The sequence below is a fragment of the Equus quagga genome, chromosome 16, assembly GCF_021613505.1.
Source record: "Equus quagga isolate Etosha38 chromosome 16, UCLA_HA_Equagga_1.0, whole genome shotgun sequence".
In the NCBI taxonomy this organism is placed as follows: Eukaryota; Metazoa; Chordata; class Mammalia; order Perissodactyla; family Equidae; genus Equus; species Equus quagga.
This window is the reverse complement of record NC_060282.1, coordinates 20,927,791-20,954,350: the sequence shown is the minus strand read 5'-3', so window position 1 is coordinate 20,954,350 and position 26,560 is coordinate 20,927,791. Positions and strand designations below refer to the sequence as shown.

The window sequence follows — 26,560 nt, the reverse complement described above, 5'->3', positions numbered from 1 at the left end:
CAGTCAGGGCTGATTAACATAGCTTAGTGCCAAAAAATGGAAAAATTACTATCTTTATCAAACAATGAAATCCTGAGTTCACTGAAAATTTTAATGCTTTATATTTTTCAAGTTGGTTTTCAATTTGTCAGAAGAACATATATTTATTTACCTATTAAATGTAAACTTTAATAAAATAAACACCCCCAAGCTTCTCCTCTTCCCGAAGTGAGGTTGAAAGTTTGAAGCTTCATGTTATGGGCTAGTGTGTGCCCTCAAAATTCATACATTGAAGACCTAACCCCTAGTACCTCAGAATGTGACTGTATTTGGAGATAGGGCCTTTAAAAAGGTAATTAAGGTAAAAGGAGGTCATATGGGTGGGCCCTAATCCAAGATGACTGGTGTCCATATAAGAAGAAGACATTAGGACACAGACAACACACAGAGGAAAGATCACACAAAAACAGAGGAGATGGCGGCCATTTGCAAACCAAGTACAGAGGTCTCAGAAGGAACAACCCTGCTAACTTGGACTTGATCTTGGACTTCTAGCCACTAGAACCATAAGAAAATTAATTTTTGTTATGTAAGCCATCCAGTCTGTGGTGCTTTGTTATGGCAGCCCTAACAAACTAATACACTTTGCACACACTGTCTCAGATTTACACAAATGGTGAGTCTCTGGGATCTCTCAGAGTTCAGCATATGGTCTTGAACATTATAAACAGTCCATCTGTATTTGTCAAATGAATGAATGAATGATTTTAAAAATAGAACCATCACTCACTTAGACTTCCCGTGCTTAATTCTCTGTGAAGTGAAAAATGGAAATGAAAAGACCAGCCCATTTTTCTTGTATCCTCCTCTCTCCCTTTCCCCTCAACCTCAGATCAACATTTCCATTTGAGTTCTTGTTCAGTTTGTGATGGGAACCAATATTATTACATTGCTTTTGTACGTGCCTAGATTCTTCCAGAATTAGATAGACTTCTACCCAAAAGTCAGGAATTAATTTTAGTCTCTTGTATATAGCCATAAAAGATGCTCGAATAGTGGAGGAAACTTAAGAATCAACATCCAAGGCCTAAGGAAACTGATCCACCTTGAGAGCTGAGGAACTGATAGAAAAAAAAAAAAAAATCACCTGGTTATCTGGGGCTATTTTTGCCCATTCTGTATCTTCTCTTTAGGCTTTATTGAGTTGAAAATTTACTTGCACCCCTCCTTCTGGTCCATCCAAATTCAAAGAGTCTCAATTACAGAATTCCTTTTGAGGCATTCTCTTTCTACTTTGCATTTCAGCTATTTATGAGCACGTCTCTATGGGACTATGGAGCTACATGAGGCAGGGTCAATGTCACTTTAATCTTTGCACATAGGGCCTGCTCCACAAAGTGCTTAATACAGTTGCTGTTGAAATGAATGAATAAACATCTCCAAAATATGCCAACATTCATTGAACCAATTATTTATTAAGTGCATCATCGATGTAGGTACTGCGCCAGATATGGTGCTATAGAAGTGTCATCAAGGAGCTCCAGACCAAATGAAAATGCTGTGAGTGAATGGCAACAATATGATGTGAAGTTAGCCAAAGTGTGTGTGAAGTATTCATGGGAACACAGCAAAATGAAAGATCAAACTATACTAGGGCAAGGGCTCCCATCTTTTTTCTCACCTATCCGAGCTATCCTTCAATTTCAGATACTCCTGTAATATTTGACTCATGAGAAAGAGCATGTATTCGTCTTGTAAATTTTTGTAAGTCCTGTTGTCTAAACTTTTTAAAAGCCCAGCTTGAGCTTTATCCCTTTGGGGAAATCTTTTCTGACAACACCAGGGTTATGTCATCTCTCTGCCTTTCTGACAGTCTTCACCATTCATTGAGCAATGACTCTAAGACCACCTAAAGAGATACTTCAATTATTCACTTGAACTTCTATTTGCATCATACATTGCTTGTATTTTGACACTTGCGTAGAGACTGCAAGTTTCTTGAAGGCAGGAACCATGTATACTCAGAAGAATGCTAGAAACTGAAGGAATTTAATGGTCATTTGAACCAACTCCATATTTCACAGGTGAGAAAACCCAGAGGCAAGTACATTGCCACTTGCCCATAAGAACATACAAAGTTAGTGAAAGAACAAAACTAAAATGCAAAGCCAAGATGCTTGGAAACAGGTATCAGGAGGCTGACATTCCTGACCTATTTTGCCAAGTGCCAACATCTTTTGTTTCTGTCCTCTAACATCCTCTCTCTCTAGAACTTGGTCCCTATAAAATGAAATAAAGGACTATTTTGTCCCTAAGGAATAATTATCCTTCTGTATGTGTGTGTGTGCGCGCGTGTGTGTGTGCACAAATCAAAGCACTCTAGAAAACTAGAAGCTCAGAGTTGCGTTAACTCCACAGACTTCGAAATCACATGGTCTAGCTTCAAATTAGAAGTCTTCCACTACTTCCCTTTTTTTCTTTTTAACTTTGGGCATCTCCAAGTCTCAGTTTCTTTATCTTTAAAATAAAAATTAGAGTACCTACGTCTTTTGATCTCTTACAAGATCAGACCTCTAAAGTGTTAGTATAAAGCCTGGCATAAAGTAAATGCTCAATACATTTACAACGATTATGAAATTAAATGCACAGCCTCTGATATGATCTTGATTTGCTTAACATGCAAAGTAGAGACAAAAACGCTAGTAAGAGAGCTCACGATACATAGTCATCATGTAAACTCTTCATATGCAGTCATACAATTCAAACTTCCGCATTCATATATTACTACTTTTCTTAGAAAAAAATTGTTTTAAAGATACAAAAATCCTTCCTTTTCAACCAGAAGTGAAGACCACCAGAGATGCCCCTTCACTTAGTTAAACTGGTTCTCTCATAAAATACCTCATGGCATTTCTTTCTGTTTGCAAGTTTGGAGGACAACCGTCAAGGTGAAAGTCACTGTTCATTGTGTCTAGTGCCCTTTCTACTCACATACAAAAACAGGAATCAATTAATTTCCTTCAGACACCAACTGAGTTAAGTCCGATTGGCAGCACTGAAGGTTTCTAAGGACTTTTTCTTGGTAAATGATGTCATTAAGAGCCTTGTGAGTTTCCTTCCTCCTTGGATATGTCTTTCTTAAAAGCAGAACATTAAATTTACTGCTCTTTTTCTTTCCTGGTGGGTAAATAAAAATTTATGGTAAAAGTATGGAAAATAACCCCCATTATAGTTTTCCTTCAGCTCTGCCAAAACAAAACAAAACAAAACAAAAGGTCGCCACAGGACTTACGGAATATGCAAACCGGTGCTAGAAAATAGGAAAGGGATTTAGTGAGTTTCTGAGACACAGCAGACTGTGTTAATGCATCCTCATCTTTTCACCATGTACTGATGATCTTACAGGAAGCTGTAAAATGCCTTTTCTCTCCTCCTTGAATCTCCAAACAAAGCAATTCAGATATGCTCACAGTGGAATTCTACTGAACACAATTGGGATCAAAGGACGCACGTATTTGCACGTAAGTGTAATGCCTTTGTTAGTGTAGAATAAGGAGTGGGTATAAAGGTGATAAGAAAGGGCGTCTTCCCTCTGCTCCTGCCTCTCTATCCCAGCCAGCTGGTGCAGGCACTCCTCACATGGTGGAGAAGTAGTACCAGGCTGTGCTCTAGCAAAATGGTGAGGTCTAGTAGACGGATTTTGTCTTCAGAGGCAACCATGTAAGCAAATATATCATACATTTGGCTGCTTAAAACTGCATATAGTTAACCCCCAGGGTCTCTTCGCCAGGGAGGGATTCTCAAACAAAACTGTGATCAAATAGCCCCAACTGTTTAGCAGATTCCTAGATATTGTTCCTGAGAGATTGATTTGGGAGCACAGAAATCTGAACTTTATTTTATTTTTTTGCTGAGGAAGATTAGCCCTGAGCTATCATCTGTGCCAATATTCCTCCACTTTTTTATATGTGGATTACCATCACAGCATGGATGATGAATGGTGTAGGTCGGTGCCCGGGATCTGAACCAGCAAACCCAGGCAGCCGAAGCAGAGCATGCCAAACTTAACCACTACACCATGGGGCCGGTCCCTGAATTTTTAATAAGCAATTCAGGTGGAATTATGATGTAGGTGCTCAGACCATACTTAGTGAAAGACTTCCCCGGATGGTGTGTCAGTCTTTACATCCTGCTATTTCAAAACCCATGAGCCCCATGTCCTCATCCTCCCCCTCAGCTCACTGTCTTGCTGGAAACCAGCAATCTGACACAGCAAAGGAGGTAATAACTAGAAAACTTTCCTATCCCAGAAATGTATTTTTATTTTAAAGAGGAAAAGGGAAGGAGATGGCTGGTTTAGAAAAAATACCTTCACGTCAAGGAAAGGTGGAGACCTGAGGCAATTAGGAGCATTTGGGCAGGTGAGGAAGGCCTTGGGCAGAGCTCAGCAGTGACGGAGGCACTGCTCACAGCCCCGGCAGGCGGAACAGATGAACACAGAAAGCCCAAGCCCGTGTCTCTCCGTGGAGCTGGAGCTGTGGATCCGCCAGGCAGTCTGGGTTTCAGCAACTCTGAGGGAGCCACTGTACCTGGCCCTTTGGCATCTCTACCTGTCTGTCTGAGAATCTCAAACTTCCCTTTCCCTAATTCTTAAAGTTTGTCAGGAGACTTCAGCCCACCCTGAAGTTGTCTCCCATCCGATATTCTACTTGAGGAAGCTGTGAATTGAGCCTGATTTGTTTGGCATCGCTAGTTACTGGTTTCCTTCGTAGCTGTTTTTTATTTTGCACTTTTCCAATGCAGAATATCATTGATCACTGGCAAGTGAAAAGAGTGATACCCTCAGTTCTCTGTTGGACTTGCCTCCTAGCACTTGCCATGTGTTGGGAAAACTCCTACACATTGCTCCCCCTGAACCGAAGACACCTAACAGATGCATGGTGATTCGGCCTGTACAAATGTGATTCACTATTTTTGCTCATCAAAGCCACTAAGAGAGTAGAGGATGATGATCTGGGGTTCAGAGCACCCACTAATCTCCAGACATTGGACTAAGTGATCAACACCCATCATGCAGTTTAAATCTCCTAACAGCCTCGCACTGGGTAGGAGATGTTAGGCCCATTTAACAGCTGAAGAAAGAGACCTTCAGAGAGATTTAAGTGAGTTGATGCAGTCACACACCTGGAAAGTGCAGCTGGAATTTGTCCTTCGGACTTCAATGCCTAGACTCTTACCATTACACCATGTTGTCTCCGTCCCCTAAGCACATTAAACATTATTTAATTAGAAGTGACCAATGTGCAAATATTAACATCCTGAACTGATGGAGTGGATACTGTATAAAAGCAAGTCCTTTTAGGTACGGAAAACTCACACTTATGGATACGTCAGGGACAGCATTTCCCCAGAATTGTGAATATAATTTAATCAAAACCATACTATCCCCAAACAGCCAACAGATATTCAAGAAGTGTTTAACACTCTGGAGAAGGGTATACCGCAACATAAAACCCATCCAGGGGCCAGCCCAGTGGCACAGTGGTTAAGTTCCCACGTTCTGCTTCGGCGGCCCAGGGTTCGCCGGTGCGGATCCCGGGTGCGGACATGGCAGCGCTTGGCAAGCCATGCTGTGGTAGGCGTCCCACATGTAAAGTAGAGGAAGATGGGCATGGATGTTAGCTCAGGGCCAGTCTTCCTCAGCAAAAAGAGGAGTATTGGCAGCAGATGTTAGCTCAGGGCTGATCTTACCAAAAAAAAAAAAAAAAAAAACCCGTGCAGGCAACATGCTTAAAGCTGCCTTTGCAAACTTCATTATCTGTTTACCCAGAGACAAGATGGCTTTTTAACTCCAGGGCATTAGTTCAAATCTGTTCTAGATTTGAAGGATGGAAAATTGTTCCCTCCTGACAGCCATCCAGCAGTCCACGCTCATTCTTGGTAAATTGGTGCTCCCAGGAGGCAGAGTTGCCTATGCACAGACTCTGGACGCCACTGGCCCCTGCCGAACCACAGGGCAGAGTTGGGAGAAACCTGAGGAAAAGATCAACTTCCTTTAAAAACATTCCCTAAAGGGACTCCACGCTTACGGCAAAACAGATGCTCCCAGGAAACATCAGGCTAAAGGGAAGCTTGTGTCCTGCCTCAAATCATCCCTTAATTCAAATCATCCGCTTCCCAGGTCTCCTCTTTTCCCAGTCTTCTTTTTTATGTCTTAGAAGCAGCATGCGCACACGTGCACGCACACAGAGTCACCGAAAGGCTGGTGGTAGACGTCCTCAACATGAAATCTCAGGTCACTGGGGAACCTTCCAGCTTTGCCCCAAACTAGTTGTGTGCGACCCTGTCCAACAATAATACAAACAGCCACATTTATGGAGCACTTAACGTGCCAGGCCCAGGGCCAAGTGCTTCCTGTGGATGTGTAGACAAGGAGACAGAGGCTTACAGAAGTCATTATTTCCAAGATCATGCATCAACAAACAGGAGTCCTAGGATACCAACCAAGTCAGTCTGACTCTAAAATCCACAAACTACACAAACTTCCAAGTCATGGCAGCTCTAGGAGACTCATCTGAAAACGGCGTGAGTGGGACCAATTTGAGATTCCAGAAGGTCAAAAAAGAGCCCACAGGCATTGTGGGATGTTTTTATTTGTTTGACTTATTGTCATTATTTGCTAGAATTTTCTTTAAATTTTGAACTTGAATGCCTTTTGTTGGGACATGCACACTTCCCGTCATCCGGGACCCATCTGTCTTCCCACTTCAGGCTCTGGTCTTTGCCTGCTGCCCACTTGTCTTCTGAAGGCATTTCAGTTTTCAACCCCTAAATGCTCTATAAATATTTCTTTAGCTTGACCATTCTATGATCTCTACATGGCTGACCGTTATACAGCCATGAAAGCAGGGTGGGTGTAAAGTAGAAACTAGTAAAGCCAGAGTGAGAGGCATTGAAATTGATTGATGGCTATGTGATGAGATACTAAATTTGGGCTTATGTGAGGAATGGCAAATATTATTCATCTGAAGTGCCAATTCTGATCTGTTATTAGTAGATGAGAGGAATACTGTGTTGAGAAGGACTCTGAGGCTGCCCCTTGACACAACAGAGAAGAGTGCCAAGATTGACTCGCGAATTCTTTTTAGCCACAGACCACTTTCCTTGAACCAAAGCTTTTAAAGACCCCATTAATCAAACAGAAGAAAGTGGAGTTGCTCAGGCTGAAGCAGTGATGAGGAGCCTGAAGCACTGCCCCACTGGTTTCCCTTAATTCCTGTAATTACTGAAATGTTACCTTCATAGAGATCCTATGGCTCCTTAGAGAAAAATTCAAAAATTATTGACAGAGATGTTCTCCAAGGTTCTTTTGTACTCTAACATACTTTGATTCCTTGAGACATCAAGAGCCTTTGTAGATAATCAGAAGCATCACAAAGGAAAATAGAAGCTTTTGCTTAAATTCATTTAATCCCTTAACACAGTGGCAAAATGACCTCAGGCAAAGACAGGCTTCCATTTCTATCATTTCACAGATGTTTATCTGGCAAGCCAGACCGCCTCCATCTTGTCCCCTGTGGTCCAAGCTACCATCATCTCTCACCTGGATTACTGCACCTATCTCCTAGCTGGCCTCTCTGTTCATTCGTCCCCTAGTCTATCCTCCACATACACAGAGAGTGACCTTTTAATATTAGACCAATTCATTTCTCCACTCAAACCCTACAATGACTTCACATTTTACTCAGAATAAATTTTCAAGTTCTTATCACAATTGCAAGTTCCTACATGTGCTCTCCAATGCCATCTTCACCCATTCTTTCCTCACTATGTTCTAGAGCAATGGTTCTCAAAGTGTGGCTCCTGATACCTTTTCAGGGGTCTGGAGGTCAAAATTACTTTTATTCCAAAACAAAGCTGCAAAGAGCCTGGATAGCTCAGTTGGCAGAGCATCAGATTTTTAATCTGAGGGTCCAGGGTTCAAGTCCTTGTTCAGGCGTTTGCCTTTTCTCTTCAGGGCCAGCCCCCTGGCTGAGTGGTTAAGTTCACACACTTCACTTCAGCGGCCCAGGGTTTCGCTGGTTCAGATCCTGGGCAGGGACATGGCACCACTCGTCAGGCCATGCTGAGGTGGCATCCCACATGCCACAACTAGAAGGACCCACAACTAAAAATATACAACTATGTACCAGGGGGCTTTGGGGAGAAAAAGGAAAAATAAAATCTTAAAAAAAAATATGAAGATGTTGTTTTCATGTCCACTTTCTCATGGGGGTACAGAGAACAAATACTTTATTGATATAGTTTCAGATTCCACATTGCAAGTATCCTTTAAAAGACAACCACTCGTCAAGTTTTAATGCAGTATCAAAGAATAACCACAGGGGCCGGCCTGGTGGTGCAGTGGTTAAGCACATACGTTTGCTTCGGTGGCCCCAGATTCACCGGTTCGGATCCCGGTGGACATGGCATTGCTTGGCAAGTCATGTTGTGGCAGGCATCCCACATATAAAGTAGAGGAAGATGAGCATGGATGTTAGCTAAGGGCCAGTCTTCCTCAGCAAACAGAGGAGGATTGGCGGTAGTTAGCTGAGGGCTAATCTTCCTCAAAAAAAAAAAAAAAAAAAAACAGAATAACCAGAAATATCTGAAAAGGCTATTAAAATACTCTTTTATTTTCCAAGCACATATCTGTGTGAGGCCAGATTTCCTTCATATACTAAAACCAAAACAACATACTACAACAGATTGGATGCAGAAGCAGCTATGAGAATCCAGCTGTCCTCTAGCAAGCCAGACAATGAAGAAATTTGCAAAAATGCAAAAGCAATGTTACTTGTCTCATTAAATTTTTTTGTTTGTTTTGGAAAATACAGTTACTTTTCATAAAAATATTACTTAATATTAACATGTGATATTTATTATTGTAATTTTAAGTGAATCAATAAATATTTTTAAATTTTCTCCATTTTAGCTTCTCATATGACAAATATAGATAGAATCCAAATAACCAAAGCTTTTGGGGATCCTTACTAATTTTTAGGAGTGTCAAGGAGTCCTGAAACCAAAAAGTTTGAGAACCACTGCTCTAAACTCATTGGCCTTCTCGCCGTTCCTTCCTATGCCCAAGACAGATTTAGTCTAAGGAACTGGCTCACGTGATTATGGAGCCTGAGAAGTCCAAGATACACAGTCTGCAAGCTGGAGACCCAGGAGAGCTGATGGTGTACATTCCAGTCTGAGTACAAAGGGAGCAAAAAACTGATGTCCCAGCTAGAAGACAACCAGGCAGAGAGAGAGAATTCTTTCTTACTCAGCCTTTTATTCCATTCAGGTCTTCAACAGATTGGATGAGGCCCACCCACATGAGGGAGGGCAGTCTGCTTTACTCAGTCTACCATTCAAATGTTAATCTCATCCAGAAACACTGTGACAGTTCGCAGACACACACAGACATGACGTTTAACCAAACATCTGGGCATCCTGTGGCCCAGTCACGTTGACATACAAAATTAACCATCACACCTTCCATTTATTTAGGTTACTGCTCAAATATTATTTTATCAGAGAGAGGTTCCTGTACCATGCTATATAAAATAATATTAGCGCTCCCATATCCTCTCTGTCTCCTCAAGCAGATTTCAGTTTTCTTAGCAGGTATCACCATTTATAAATTATATATCTATTCTTTTGTTTCTTCTCTCCCCCAACTAAAACATAAGCTTATTAGACTATCGAATACTTTAGTGCCCTGTGGATCCCCAGTGCCTAGAACGGCACATGGTAGGTCTCTAGAAATTTGTTGACTAAATGAGTAAATACATCACCCTAAACTCAAGACCATAATTAAGATTTGAGGAAGGAAAGTTATTAGGGAGAAAGTATTGAATTGCTGTAAAGCAGTTTGTGATATGTATGTGTCCAACATAGTGCTTTAAGCAAGGCAGACATTTATTTCTTGTTCACCTAAAAGTTTGGAACTGGGACATCCAGGGAAGGTCTGGCAGCTCTGCTTTACAAAGTCCTCAGGGATTCTACGGTTTGGTCCTTACTTCTTGGTCCAATATGGCAAATAAAGAGCCAACTATCATATCTTCATTCCAAATGAAAGGAAGGAAAAAACTAAGAAGAGAAGCAAGGCCAAGGACACACAACGCTATTTTCAAAGAAAGATTTCCAGAAGCTGTCACACAACAATCCTACACACATTCACTTGCCAGATTGAGACAGATGGCCACACCTGGTTGCAAGAGCGTCTGAGAAATGCACCTTTTCTTCTGGGTGGACACATACATAGCTAAAACATTGGGGTGGTTACTTAAAGAGAAAGGGAAGAATAGATATTGAGGGACCATTAGCAGTCTCTGCTACAGGTAGCTATTGTTTTAGTCTGCCCTGTCCTTCTGGTAAAGGAACTCCTTTTCCATCAAGAAAATCTCCCTCACCCTACACTATTTCTCAGAGTCCTGATGATGTGGTCTACATAGTACTTCCTCTGCCAGAGGTAGGAATGAGACTCAGGCTGAGGGAGTCATCATACTCTATCCTCTTGGCCCATCGATTGGCCCAGAGAGGAGCACATGACCCAAGCAAACATGGCCAGACAGAACTTCCTCTGAGATTTATATATAAATGGTGGAAAAGAAAAGTTTTTTTGCCCTGAGGTTGCTAAGCTGGGAATTAGTGAATCTGGGGCCACTGACGTCCATTTTATCTCAGCTTGTAATAAGTCCTATCTGCAATAGAAGGAAATGAAGCCAACACACAAGCAAGAAAGTCCATAGTGCAGAGAGATGGCAGCATTTGAGTTCTTTGCCCCAAGTGTGCCTGAAGCTTGATGTTTCAGCTCCCGTTTTCCCTTAAGTTGTTTTTGTTGGATATCTGTCCCTTCATTTGAAATTCCTGATAAAAATGCATATCTTTAGCATCATTTCTAAAACATGTCCTAACATGTTATTTACTATTTAATAAACAATTTCTGATGTGAAAAGGAGAGAAAGTGTATGTTTTCACCTCAAACAAATTTTTGAAGTCTGGGTTGCCTCCTTTCAAAAGCCCCCCCCCCCCCAAGCTCTTCTTTCCACTCCCCTGCCCACGATTGCCCGCTTGGTACCCTCCTTTTTGCCACAGAGCACCCATCTGGCACAATACTTACCACATTGTATTGAAATTACTTGTTTCTAGAACAACCTGTCCCTTGAGATGACAATTCCCTTGAGGACAAGGGGCTATCCTGTCTTATTCACCTTCAAATCTTCATATGCCAGGCACTTACCTCATTACTGGGTATATAGTAATGATATTAAACCTAGTGTTGCAAATATGTACCCACCACTTTTTATCACCACCTCGTGTCAGAGGGTCTAAATTACTCCTCCACTTCCTTTGGCATATATCAGTCAAATAAATCAAGTCCCCTTGGAAGTGAAAACTACAAAACTAAAGTAATAAACTACAGCACACTCACTGTTCAGCTACCTCAGAATAAAATTCTCAAAAATGGAATTGTTGAAAGATTTCTAAAGCAAAACCACCCCCTAAAAGCAAACCAATGCCTTTAATTTTAAATAAATCTCAACAAAGATCAAATCATAGGAATATACGTTGGCAGATAAAGCATGATTTGTAATTGTGAAATCCATAGTGCATCAAAGGATTTTTTAAAATTCTGGTTCATTTTTGGATAAAAATGGTTCGAGGACAATAAATTTCTCTCCTTGGTGAAAAGGAAGGTCTGGTGGAATCACAGAGTCTAAGCAACCAAGGATTCCAACTGGCTGCATTTTGGTATCAAAAAATAAGATTGCCTTCTGGTGTACAAGCAGATATTAAATCAAATAGGACTTTTTCCAGTTTGCAAAGAGAAAAACATGCAATTTAAAACATTGCAAGCGGGTGAACATTTACAAGTACTATAGGGGAATATTTTTGCATTTCCTCAACTCCTTAGTATTTATCATCCTCCCTCCCACTCCTCAACTTTCTTTGGATATTTGTGAAATTCCCTGTCCCACTGAGTCTCTAACGAAACCATTCCACTTTCTATATTACTAAACTTCTTTCTTCCCTAGTTTATGATTCCACTTCTTGACACCGCCTTCTCTATAACTGCCTCTGCCATCTGACAAGCATGTTTCTCTTAGCAGCCCCATCTCCACCACCTTTAATAATGACTTTATTGAGATATATTCACATACCATACAACTCACCCATTTAAAGTGTGAGATTCAATGGCTTTTAGTATATTCAAAGAGTTGTGCGACCATCACCACCATCAATTTTGAACATTTTCATGATTCCAAAAAAAAACCCCTGTGCCCATTAGCAGTAACTCCTCATCTCCCCAGCCCCAACAAAGCCTGGGGCAACCACTAATCAATTTTCTCTCTATATAGATTTGCCTCTTCTGGACATTTAATTTAAATGGAATCACACAATATGTGGTCTCTTATAACTGGCCTCTTTTACTTAGCATAATGTTTTCAATACTTTTTATTTCCATAATGTTGATAGTAAAACCTCCTCTTTCATTTCTGATTTTAGTAATTTGAGTCTCTTTTTTTTTCTTGGTCAATCTAGCTAAAGATTTGTCAATTTTGCTGACCTTTTCAAAAAATCAACTTTTGATTTTGTCAATTTTCTCTATTGTTTTTCTATTTTCCACTTCAATAATTTATGCTCCAATCTTTATTATTTCCTTCCTTATACTTGATTTAGGGTTAGTTCTTCTTTCTTCAGTGTCTTAAGTAAGAAGGTAAGGTTACTGATTTGAGATATTTCCTCTTTTTTATGTAGTCATTTACAGATATAACTTTTTGTCTAAGCAATGTTTAGCTGTATCCCTTAAGTTTTGGTATATGAGTCTCCATTTTCATTTATCTCACAGTATTTTCTGATTTTCCTTGTGATTTCTTCTTTGACCCATTGGTTATTTACAGTTTGTTATTTAATTTGTGAATTTTCCCAATTTCTTTCTATAATTTCTAATTTGATTCCACTACGTTCAAAGAACATACTTTGTATAATTTCCATCCTTGTAAATTTATTGAGCCTGTTTTATGGTCTAACATATGGTCTATCCTGGAGAATGTTCCATGTGTACTTGAGAAGAATGCGCATTCTGCTTTTGTCAAGTAGAGTGTTCTGTGGATGTCTGTTGGATCTAGACGATTTATAGCATTGTTCAATCCTTTTATTTATAGTCATGCACTACATAACAAGGTTTCTGCCGAGGACAGACTACATACACAACAGTGGTCCCATCAGATTAGTACCACATAGCCTGGATACGTAGTAGGCTATACCATCTAGGTTTGTGTAAGTTCACTCTATGATGTTCACAAAACGACAAAATTGCCTAACAATGCATTTCTCAGCATGTATCCTCGTTAAGTGATGCATGATTGTACTTACTGATCTTCTGCCTAGTGGTTCTATGCATTATTGAAAGTGAGGCATTTAGATCTCCAACAGCTATTGTTGAATTGTCTTTCTCCTTTCAGTTCTGTCCGTTTTTGCTTCATGTATTTTGGGGCTGTGGTTAGGTACATACATGTTTGTAATTGCTATATCTTCCAGATGGGCTGAATCTTTCATCGTTATAAACTGTCCCTCTTTATCTCTAGTAACAGAATTTTGTTTTAATGTCTCTTTGCATAATATTAGTATAGACCCTCTAGCTTTTTTATCATTGCTATTTGCATGATGGATCTTTATCCATCCTTTTATTTTCAACCTATTTCTATCTTTGAATCTAAACTGTCTCCTGAAGACAGCATATAGTCAGATCTTTTTTTTTAATCCAGTCTGACATCTCTGCCTCTTGATTGAATTGTTTAAACGATTCACAGTTAATTTATTATTGATACAGCTGGATTTACATTTGCCTTTTTACTTTGTGTTTTCAATATGTCTCATGTCTTTTTTGTTTCTTTATTCCTCCTTTATGGCTTTCTTTTGCTTTAGGTGTATATTTTCTGGTGTAACGTTTTATTTCCTTTAATAGTTTTTTCACTATATTTTTATGAGTTATTTTCTTAGTGCTTGCTCTAGGGTTTACTATATACACCTTAACATCAAAACCTAGTTAGATTTATACTAAGTTAACTTTGGTGAGATATAGAAACATTACTCCCACATATATCTATTTCTTCTTCCTTCTTTTTGTGCTATTGTTGTTATACATATTACACCTATATATATCACAAACCCAATAATACATTGTTATAAATATTACATAATATAATTTTATGTCTATTAAAGAAGCTGAGAAAAGGAGAGAAAGTACATATTTATACAGTTTGTTATATTAACATTCTTATTTACCATTTCTGGTCTTCTTCATTTGCTCCTGTGGGTTCAAATTACCATCTGGTGTCAATTCCTTACTTCATACAGCTCTGTTCCCACCCACTTACACTGTGCTATTATGTCAGATCTATTGTATTTCTATATGTTTTAGGCTCAAGAGTACAATTATATACATATTGTTTTATACAATTGCTTTTTAAATCAGTGAAGAGTTGAAACGAGGAGAAATATGCATTAATATTGTCTTTTATAATTACATAATTCCCTTTACGAGTGCTCTTTGATTTTTTGTGAGAGGTCACATTACCATTGCAGCCCCTTGCTTTCGGCCTGGAGACTCTCCTTTATTACTTCTAGTAAGGTGAGTCTGCAAGGAAAAATTCTCTCAGTTTTTATTTATCTGGAAATGTCTTTATTTTGCCTTCCTTTGTGAAAGACAGCTTAGCTGGACATAAGATTCTTGGTTGACAGGGTTTTTTTCCCTTCAACATTCCAAATATGTTATTCCACTGCCTTCTGCCTTCTTTCCTCAATTGTTTCTATGGAAAAGTTAGATATTAGTCTTAGTGGGATTCCTTTACATGTGATGAATCCTTTTTCTCCTGCTGCTTTCAAAATTTTCTCTTTGCCTTTGTATTTCAATACTTTTACTGCGATGGGTCTCCCTGTGGATCTGTTTGTGTTTATCCTGCTTACAATTCATCAAATTTCTGAGATGTGTAAATTGATTTTCATCAAATTTGGGATGTTTTCAGCCATTACTTCTTTTGGTATTATTTTCTGCTCCTTTCTCTCTCTCTCTCCTTCTGGTACTCCAACTACATGTATGTTGGTATGCATAATGGTGTTTCGCATTTCTCTGAGGCTCTTTTCATTTCCCTTCATTCGTTTTGTTTTCTGTCCTTTGGATTGCAAAGTCTCTATCAGTCTAACTTCCAATTCACTGATTCTTCCAAACTTCTTGGCCCCTCTAGTAAATTTTTCATTTCAGATATACTTTTCAACTTCAGAGTTTCCACGTGGTTATTTTTATAATTTCTCTCTCCTTATTGTAATTCTTTGTTTGATGAGATATCTTCATCATAGCTTTCTTTACTTCCTTAAGTATGGTCTCTTTAGTTCTTTGAACATATTTATAAAGGCTGCTTTAAAGTCTTCGTCTGTTAAATTTGACATCTAGCCTCCCTCACGGTTTCTAATGCCTGCTTTTCTTATGTGTGTGAGTTACACTTTCCTATTTCTCTGCATGTCTTGTCTTTTTTTTAAATAGGACATTTTAGGTAATATGTAGCAGCAACTCTGGACACTGATTTCTCTCCTCTCTTCCTGGGCCTTTGAGTATGTGCATACGTGCTTATTTACCTCTTTAGTGACTTGGCTATATGATTTTAAAGAAATCTAATTCCCCTATCCTATCCCTCATAGTATGAAGCTTTGGCATATACACAATTATTCTGAATGTTAGTGGTTTTTGTAGGACTCTCTTTGACCTCCTTCCTTGATCTCTCTGTTGCCTGTTTCTTTTGTACCACACTCAGCTGGTAGGCTCCACTAATTGTCTGTGATTGTTCTATTCTTTTTGACAATGCCATGGGACATAAATTGCTCCTCAGATTGATCTAATTAAACTCAGGCAGGGGTAGTTTTTGAGGCCAATCTCTGAGGCATTTTCCTCACAGGGCAGCTCTTAGCAGCTGTCTCTTTTCCTGATTCTCGCTAAGAAACTAGTTGGCCCAAAGTTTAGCTTGACGCTCTCAGAGCTACCAGCTTGTCTTAATTTCTTAACACCAAACCTCCACTGTTTTAGAGAGTGCCCTTAGGCTTGAACTTCCCCTTACTCTGTTTTAAATAAAGTCAGTTCCTTTGTGGGAGAGCTTCAGAGCTCTCTGTTCTTATTGGCTGCATCTCCCCCACTGGGCAAAATCTCTGAGCCACTGATCCAGGTGCTGAACAGTAACAGTGGCATGCTTCTCTTGGAGCAATACCTTGGTTTTATGAACAGAGACCTGGGGAGGGGTAGTAGCCTCTGGCCTTCTCTGGGTGCCTCTCCTGGCATGGTATCTTCACCCTATGAGTTAGCTGGGGCAAGGATGATCAGGGCCCCATTATTCTCAGACTGCCACACTTGGGGTAGAGCCTCCATCCTATGAGTGAGAGCTGGATAAAGGAGGGGAGTACCCAAACTCGTGGCTGCATTCACCAGGAACATAGCCTCTATAACTAAAAGTTGGAGGGGATCAGAAATATTGACTTGTTCCTCCTGGTGAAATACTGTATCCCTTAATTGGGAACTAAGGCGAATGGGAACTCTGCCTTTTTGGCCACACCTGCCTGGAGTGGAGCTTCCATCAAGCTCAGCTATGGGGGACAGAGAGAGTGGGAGAAGGTCATACTTCAAGTGCCACTGACTCTTACTGGTCTTATATATTTAGTAGATTTTGCTGAATAAATATTTCTTCGTTTGCTTCATGCTCTTACGATAATTTCCAGAGACTTTAAATGGTTGTGGGTTTTTTTTTTTGTTTTTATCATTTTCACCAGTTATGGTTGTTTTACTGGAGAATGGATCTGCAGATCTCTTCACACCTTTCCAGAAGTTTTAGCCCCTTTTAAAAAATAGAATCCCATAAGTTAATATTATAATTGCTAGTTTTGTTGCCATTGTTCTTGACTGTTTGTTTCATTTTTAAGTTGCAACAATAATTGCTAGTAAGAGTGATGTTATTTTTTTTTAATCAAGTTGACTCCTCTCAAATAAACAAACATATATGCAAATCCAAAAACAGAAATGGGGGAGAGGGAAACTAGTGGGAGCAACATTTTATAATTTGTCAAGAGTACACAAAACTTTTTTCTTTTTAGTTTTAAAAGGCAAACACCAAGACTTAAAGTGCATTTATATTTCACAAAAGAAGCAAGTATGGAGGTACTGATTCCCAAGCTGAGACCCAACAAGTTTTTATTCTGACCCTACTGTATTCGAATGTGGGTAAGTCACCATGAATCCACATCTAAATTTCAGCATCTACTACATGAGGATCTTGTTTCCAACATGGCTTCATTAATTGAAGCCAGTTTTGGTAGGATACATATGAATTAACAAAAGTAATTAATACCTATTGTTGTAAAAGCTAACATTTGGTGAATGCATATGCCAGGCCCTTTCAAAACTGTTTTAAATGTATTTTTTCAATTAATTTTAACATTACTGTGAGGCAATTAATACGGTCCCCATCTTATAGATGAAGCCACTTGAGCACAGAGAGGTGAAGTTACTTGCCTAATGTCACACAGCTCATCACTCAGTGGTGGAGGCTGGATTTGAACCCAGACTAGTTTCTAGAACTTTCACTGAACATTTGTACTATCTTGATACTTAAAAACATTTTGGCTTCATTACCAAAAATGCCTACAGTAACCTCCTAAGAGTGGTGCTTAGGAGATGGTCTTTAAGAGAATTATTCATTCACTCATTCAACAAACTCACTGAGCACCTCCTACAGCCATGAAGCTGGATTGCCAACACGGAAACTAAAGCCCACCTTCGAGGATAAAAGTTGACTTTTCTCAGACAGGAAAATAACTACATGAGAATCAAAACCTGAGAGTCTCGTTGCTAAGCACTAACATGAAGCTGTGATTGTGGGAAAGGGCTTAACATTTCAATGAGCATGTACTACAAGCCAGGTACCACGCTAAGCTAAAATGCTTTATAGAATCAGTTTCATTTTATTCCTCCAAAACCACAAGGTAAGTGGGGAAGAGCTAAGGCTCTAAGTCAGCCTTGCGGGGTCTGAATTCCAGTCCCACCAATGACTAGCTGTGGAAATCAGACAGATTATTTAATGTATCTGGGCCTCAGTTTCCTCATCTGGAGATCAGAGATAATAGTGGTATTTCCTGTAGCAGTTAGGAATGTGTTCAATGGCGAGTAAAGGAACATCTGACCGCATTGGCCATAGTGGCTTAAACAAATAAGGTTTCATTCTTCTCATATAATTGAAGGTCTGCAAAATGGTAACTGCAGATGCTGGGTTAGCATTTCAACAGTGTCAGGGCTGGTATCTGATTCTTTCAGCCTTTTTTTCAGGAGCACAAGATAGCTGCTGCAGTTCCAGACATCATGTCAGTGTTTAGGACAGAAAGAAAGCAGAAGAGAGTACCAGCCACAGGGGTCCTCTTTTTTTGTTCCAAAGATTTTATTTTTTTCCTTTTTCTCCCCAAAGCTCCCCCCCGCCCCCCCCCGGTACATAGTTGTATATTCTTTGTTGTGGGTCCTTCTAGCTGTGGCATGTGGGACGCTGCCTCAGCGTGGTTTGATGAGCAGTGCCATGTCCGCACCCAGGATCCGAACCAACGAAACACTGGGCCGCCTGCAGCGGAGCGCGAACTTAACCACTCGGCCACGGGGCCAGCCCCCCACAGGGGTCCTCTTTTGATCAGGAAAGGTAAGGCAGAACCTCAGCAGATTTCTGCTTATGTCTCAATGGCCAGAACTCTGCCATATATGGCCAATCGACCTGCAAGTGAGGCTTAAAAAGTAAATATGTAGTAGACACAGTTTTGCTCACACAAAATTGGAGTTCTATTAGCAAGGGAGGGGAGGGTGAATATTATTGGGTGAGCACCTAAACAGTGTCTGCCACACTGCTTCACAGGGTTGGGAGAATTGAGAGAATTCATGCATTCAGACTTAACACAGTCTGGGGCCCGCTTCCAGGATCGAGAGATGCGAGCTGTTTTATTTTGCAAAAGAAGAGGTTAAACCGCTTACCCCAAATCACACAGTTTCTATACAAGAGAAACAAGATTAAAAGGCAGCCCTGTGGACTCTCAAACCTGAGCATTAACAAGGTAGAGTCATTAGGACAGCTAGGTGGAGGTTTTCAACGGTTCCTTTGCTCCTGAAGCACTGTTTTGCAGCTATTTAAGATTCACACATTTTTTCCTTCATAGACATTCTAAGGTATGCCTCAGCTGCAGCCCCTGCAGGAATCAGTGGAAAAAGAAGTGAAGAGGGAGCCAGTTCTTGTGTTAAGTCTTCTGAATCACCAGGCAACCACCGAAGAGGAAGCAGAAGGACATCTGTATTCAACCAACAAAACTCTGTATTTAATAGAAAAATGGCCACGAAGCTCAACAGTTTGATTAAGCATGGAAACCAAACACTGACCTTTTAGGATAATGGTTGGCTCCTCTCAGAATAGAAAACAACTGCACGAGAATCAAAACCTGATGTGTAAAGTGTCCCCTCAAAGCAACATATTCAAAAGATGTTAGAAGCCTCTGCCAGGAAAACAGACATCTCTATTTTTCAGTAAAAAAACTTACCATTACTAATTAAAACCACAATATTTAAAGAATGATGCCTCCCCTACAGCATGAAAGGACTTGGTTCCATATTTGCAAGGTGTAAGGAACATATGAGGTCTGGTGACCTCATACAGAATAACTCTATGCATATAATTACTGTGTACAGAGGTGTCTGGAGAGCAGATTTTTAAGCAATGCCAGGACAAACCTGTATGACACTAATAGAAAATGTAAAACACATGGTTCCCAGTCTGTTTGCTCAAGCATAAAACAAGCAGAGTACTGACTGACTTCCTCCCATAGGGTGAAAGAGCAGAAGTTCTGTGAAGACACAAGCTATGTCTACAAAGCACAGACGGCAGTGGTAGCTAGATTTGGGGAATTCAAGGATTATCATTTTTGGCATTGCCAAGTAGGAACGGTAAAATGGCAGTCATAATAACCACCAACCAGCCAACCAACAAACCACCCGCCACTGTCATCATCATTTCACAAGAAGACCTTTGAACACCAAGCAACTAGTGTGGACATACATATTCTCAAAGTAAAAGACAGTACTTTAAATGGGATGGGTTTTATTAAAATCTCACTCCCTCATCCGAATTTTTCTCATTTGACATGCAGAGATTAACATTTAGGAGTCACAGGGTCGGTCCTGGCATTGTTCTCTCAGTCCCAGATAGGCTTTCTGACACTGGATTTCAAAGCCAAGAGGGCTCTCTGGTAAGGGATTAGAGGCAGGGCCCAAGAGCTTCAGGATGCATACAATTTAAAATCTTCACTAGAAATTTTTAGAGCACGTCTGTAATAGGGGCAGAGAATTTGGCAAGGCTTCTTCCACTCCCTTCATGGCCTTCCTGAAAGTATCTCAATAGTTTAAGTTTACACACCAGGTTCAAGTTCTTATTATTACTTGTGCATTCATTTTAACCCTACCACTAGAACCTAGACAGCTTGAAGGCAGGGGCCTTAAATTCTCTGTGGAATCTCGCACTCAGCAGGCATCCAATGATCCTACTGACTTGATGTGAGCTTGATGATTGTGGAGTCTGTAAAAGTTCTGAAAGTCAATCATAGCAGCTGATGAACAACATCGTAAGCTGGTCTTGAGGAAAAGATGGGTCTGTCCGAAGAAATAATAAAAGAGAAAATAGTGTACAGTTAATTGAAAACTTCCATGTTCACCTATCTAACTACATAATGTGTTATGCATATGCTCTGAGCATATGCAGATAGTCTGAGGCTGAAATACAAGTTCTTTTATGAAAATTCAAATAAAACCAATCAAGGCCGTCTCTACTTAAAAACTGAAATAAGGCCTATATGACCTAGATTTTCTTACACAACGTGTAACCTTCTCTACATATGTACTGTGTAGTGGTAACAAAATAATCACAAGAGTTTGGCAGTGGGCAAGAAACTTTGAGACAATCTTATCCAGTCTTATTTTTCAAGGAAACTGGCCTCAGTGAGGCTGAGTGATTTATTCGAGGTCACAAAACTAGACCCTCTCAAAGTTGGGACATAGAACCAAGGTTTCCTGTTTTCCAGAACCATGATCTCACCACAATATTATTTACTCTCTGGCTGACAAAATCACCTTCTGCTTTCATATTAAATTCAATGAAAACAGAGTCCATATTAAGTGCCAACAGTAACTTGCAGTGGCACTAGATGGTTAAGGGAGAATAAACATCATAAACAGGATAATGACATGACCTCCGCCCTTGATGACTCATAATCAAACAGGAAGGGCTTCATACACACAAATAACATGTTTTTGGGGTAAAAGGTTATCTTGAGACATAAAATTTTTCAGTCTTTTGACTCACCCAATTTGCTGTGTCCTTTCTTCTTTCTCTGCTGTATTTATAATATCTACCATGTGCACGTTACATAGAATATCTGATATAGACAACTAGACATCCTTGTTGAAAAAACAAAGCCCTTTAGAGCCTACTTCTCGATGATTGAGGGTAGGAAAATGAAATAACATACTTTAGGCAATTCTCCTTTGTACAAAAACCCTGCACATCAGCCTATACGCTGGCATGCAAACTTGTAACTTATCACACCAATCAAAATGTCACTTAAGTGAATGCATATCAGTGTTACTCTAATCGATGTTCCAAACAAATGCCATCATAGTAAAAGCACTGAAAGACATGACAGCACCTAATAAACTATGCAAGTACTATATGAGTTGCATGTACAATGAAAAAGGAGTGAATAAAAGGATTGGTTCTGAGTGGTGTGATCTTTGAGGACAGGGACTGTCTTTTTGATATTATCATAGTCCTAGAACATGGAAAAATAGTGAGCATTCAAAAATATCATATGCATGAGTGAAAGGAAGGGAGAGAGGGAGGAAGCAAGGGAGGCTGGTTGATTAGAGCCTGAAAAACCCATGTGTCAAAGGAGGTATTTTAGCAGAGTCTCAAGGCAAGGTCCAACTCCTTTAGGCAGGAAAGCATTCTCTAGGAAAGGGGAAAGGACCCCAGACAGAGACTGCACTCTTGCTCCTTTATGGCCACGTGGGCTGTGCATGGCACTACTCTAGAAAGGGCTGCTCACATGGACTCCAGCAACCCTGAAGAGGAGAAAGACTGGAAAGGTTTCGGCAGAGTGCTGGATGTCTTCTAAATATATTTACAATTCACCAATTATGACTAACTTAGCTGACTAAATTTTTCTTCAGGAAGATAATTTGGGTTGACACAGTGGTAGAAATAGGAGGCAGTTCTAGAAATAACAGATCTGGGTTAAAATCTTGATGCCTCCACTTACTTAGCTGTATAAACTAAACGTAAGCTCAGTGAGGGCAAATATCATGTCTATCTTGTTTATCAACTTATCTCAGTGCCTAGCACATAGAATGTATACTTAGTAAATATTGGATGATAAATTTTAATCACATGTTATGCACTTAATGGTTTCTTCATCTGTAAAATGAGGATACTGACATTCGTTTCACATGGTACAATGAGTAGGAAACAAGAAAATCTGCATAAAGTACGTGGCACAGTGCCAGGCTCATGGTAGACGCTTCATGAGTGGGAGCTACTATTAGAAATAATAGTCCAGTAACATATGGGGCAGTCCTACACAAAATACCTCAACTGCCCAATCGTGCTCCCATTGAGAAGCACAGCGTAGCCTAAAGAGACAATGAAGTCAACTAGTTTCCTGACATCATTCACTTTAAAACAATATATATATATAACTCTTTGGAAAATATTTGCAAATGATGTTACATTTATCCTGATTTTAACTCACGCGCATGTCAATAACAAAGAAATATCAGGCCCTATCACATTATAAAATAAATTCAATTAAAATGTCATAATATTTTATGATTGCATGGGAGGAAAAGTTCTAGTGAAATAGTAAATCAAACAGAAAATGTGGCACTAAAAGCAGAAAATGTGTCTGCAAGAAACGTTAAGAAGAAAGCATTTGTATCTTGTCAAAGAATCAACCAGGACTTTTCTTAAGAGAATCAAAGAAAGCAATTGTGAAGAACTCCTATTTTCATCCTTTCATTTATTGTCTCCTTCTGGCCCCGTATCCCACATAGTAAACATCTGTGTCCTGTTAAGACTTCAGCTCCCCCGCTGAGCAACAGTCCTGCTGGTCTTGAGCCCTGAGGTTTGCTCATTCCTTTGCTAAGAGGAAGACAGAGGAACAATGATTTAAAAAGCAAGGCATTGAAGATGAAGGATAAACAGTCAAAAGCGTAAGGACAAAGATCTAGAAGAAGAACGTTCCAAGCAGTGGGCTTCTGTACTCCAAGGAGCATGCAAGAGACAGAAGGAGACTAGATTAGAACCTCCTAACCACACATAAATTGACATCGAGATTCTCACTTGAATCCTGTGTCAGGCAATATGTGAGGTATTTCACAGTTTCAATGGGATGGAGACAGTGGTATCCTCACTCTTTCCTCTATTTTGACATATTTCAGTTTATCCACATCCAGAATGGGTTTATAGGGTATAGAATCTGGTTTTAACTAAACCAAACACCAAAGTAGACAACTATCTTTCAAAGATTACTACAATCTTTAATCACTGGATTGAAGATAATACCAATCGTGCAAGCACAAGCAAACAACTGAAAAAGAGGTAAACCAACGCTTGTTTCATAGCACGAGCTCTTCCAAAACCACATTACAAGATAAATCATGATCGAATGTCTAAGTCAGTGCTGTCCAAAAGACTGTGATGATGGAAATATTCTAGATTGGTGCTCTCCAACATGATAGCCACTAGCCACATATGGCTACTGAACACTTGAAATGCAGCTAGTGCAGCTAAGAAACTAAATTGTTATTTTTTAAATATACTTTAAATTTAAATAGCCACTGTGACTAGTGGCTACTACATTGGATAGTGCAAATCTAAGAGACAACAAACAGAGCCAAGCTCTTAGGTTTGAAGTCAAATGCTATCACTTACAAGCTGCATGACCTTTGGTTTAATTTTTCTATGCCTTTTTCTTCACCATAATCATAATGCCTACCTCATATGGTTGTTGTTAGAATTAAATTTTTGTTGTTGACTCCAATTCCTAGTGACCCTGCGTATAGCAGAGGGGAACCCTATCTGTAGGTCTTTTTACAGCATCTTTTCATCTTGTGGCGCTATATGAGACAAAGCTCTGCTGCTATTCAGAGGGTTTTCATTGTACTAATCCTACAGGACGACCGTCATATATGCGGTCTATTCTTGACCAAAAAGTCATTACGCAGCACATGACTGTATTATGGTAACATAAGATGTTAACAACAGGGAAAACTGGGTGAAGAATATATGGAAATACTTGTTAAGGAAAATTTACTAATAGAATTGTAATCCTTCTAAGCTATGAGTACATTTTGTTCATTTCTAAAACATACATTATTTCTTGTAGAGATACACTTGTAGATATATACTTCTTGGAAAGATATAAAAATTTATTTTCCTCACCTTGTGATTTTAGAAGAAAACGTATGCACTTAATGGAGGAATATTTGGAGAGAGGTCAAAGGGCGCAAGGACAAAGACCAAAGGTTGAAAATTGTAAAACTTATGAGGAGAAACAGAAAAGAATTTCTTCTAAAGAAAACACTGAGGAAGTGGCCTTAAAAAAATTTGGGGGGGTAAATCTCCAATTAGATGATATAAGAAAATGAGGATTTTATAACTGGATACAATTGAGAAACTGCATATTCCCTCTTTGAGTTTCACTGTGACCATCAGTATCACAAGTTCCTGCAGTAAAGAAACCTGTTTATAATACAATCTTTTCCCAAACTTACTTCACCATGGAAGCTTTTCCTGTTACATCTGTGAAAACCTAAGGAAGAGTTCTTGTAATTTTGGAAAATTCTATTGCATATGCATAACTTTCACTGTTATGCTGGTATTTACACTATTTTAGCAATCTTCTCCCACCCTCACAATCTTGGTCCTCGGGCCTTCAAACGCAGACCAGAATCTATGCAATTGGCACTCTTGCTCACAGGCCTTTGGACTATGCACCGGCTTTCCTGGGTCTCTGACTTGCAGACAGCAGACTGTAGAACTTCTCAGCCTCCATAATCATGTGAGTCAGTACTTTATAACAAACCTATATAGATACAAGTTCAGTTTCTCTGGAGAACCCTGATTAATGCAGTAGCTATGCACAAAATTAGCATAAAGGAATAGCAACCTTATAATGAAAAGACACTGCTTATGGAATACCAAACAATAAAATAAACTACCTTGTAATCATGTTAAAAAGAAGTACTATATTAACAGATACTAACATTGACATCTCTAATAGGAATCATCAACATCAAGATATCAATTCTAAGTTAACTCTTGATTTAACACATAACCAACAGCAAAAATAACTTCAGGAGGAGGCTAGAGAGACTGATTCTAATATTTATACTGAAAAATAAACCCACAAAAAGGCAAAATTATAGGGATGGAGAATCGATCAGTGGCAGCCAGAGGTTGGGTGGAGGGAGTCTACTACAAAGGGGTAGCCTGAGGGAATTTTGGAGTGATGGAACTGTGGTAGTTGGATACACAAGTCCAAGCATCTGTCAAAACCCATGGAAATGTACACCACAAAGAGTGAATTTTACTGTGTATAAACTAATAAGCCAACCACAAAAAGAAAATAACCCACAAGAATAGCCAAAAAATTCTGAAAAATAAAAGTAATGAGGGGAGATTGGCTCTACCATAGCGAAACACACCATAGTGCTACAATCATCTAAACAGTGTGGTGCTGGCAGATGAGTACACAGATCCACAAAACCAGCTATGAAGACCAGAAATGGATGCAAACATATAAGGGAATTTAGTATATAACACTTGTAATCTAGAAAGAAAGATGGAGTTTTAAATACATGGTGTTGGGTAGCATTGTGGAGGGGGAACAAAAAAGTTGATCCCTACCTCCTACCTTCTATCAAAGTAAGTTCGAGATGGATACTAGTTGGATAAAGGATATAAACCTGAAACATAAAACTTTAAAACCAATAGGAAAAATGGGAGCATTCTTCTATAATCACGGAATAAGGAAGACCTTTGTTGTTATGACACAAAATGTGGTAGTCATAAAAGATAAACTATACAAAAATAAAGAATAACTTCTGCAGGTATCATTTGCTAAAAAAAGTATATATTGTATTGATATATGTTTAGAGCAGCTCTGGAAAGACACATGCAATAGTGGCAACAGTGACTGTCTCTGCAGAAGGAAACTGAGGAGACTTAGGTAGCTATTATTTGTCACTGTCTCCCTACAACACTAATAGTTATTTTGAAATACATCCTTACGATTTTCAAAGTTGGGAATTCTATATATGGTATCACTGTATACTCCAATATAAAATATGCCATTTTCCAAAAATAATTTCAGTAGGCCAACACTCAATTAATTGGAATCTTTAAATAATTGCCGTTTAGGCCCTTCAACA

The 26,560-nt window shown here is 39.4% G+C and overlaps 1 non-coding gene across 1 annotated transcript; it reads left to right on the top strand.

Moving 5' to 3' along the window:
- The first annotated feature begins 7,905 nt into the window (after positions 1-7,905).
- Positions 7,906-7,978, top strand: TRNAK-UUU (transfer RNA lysine (anticodon UUU)). Its single transcript has one exon. It is a non-coding gene; the product is annotated as a tRNA-Lys (tRNA).
- The last annotated feature ends 18,582 nt before the right edge of the window (positions 7,979-26,560 follow it).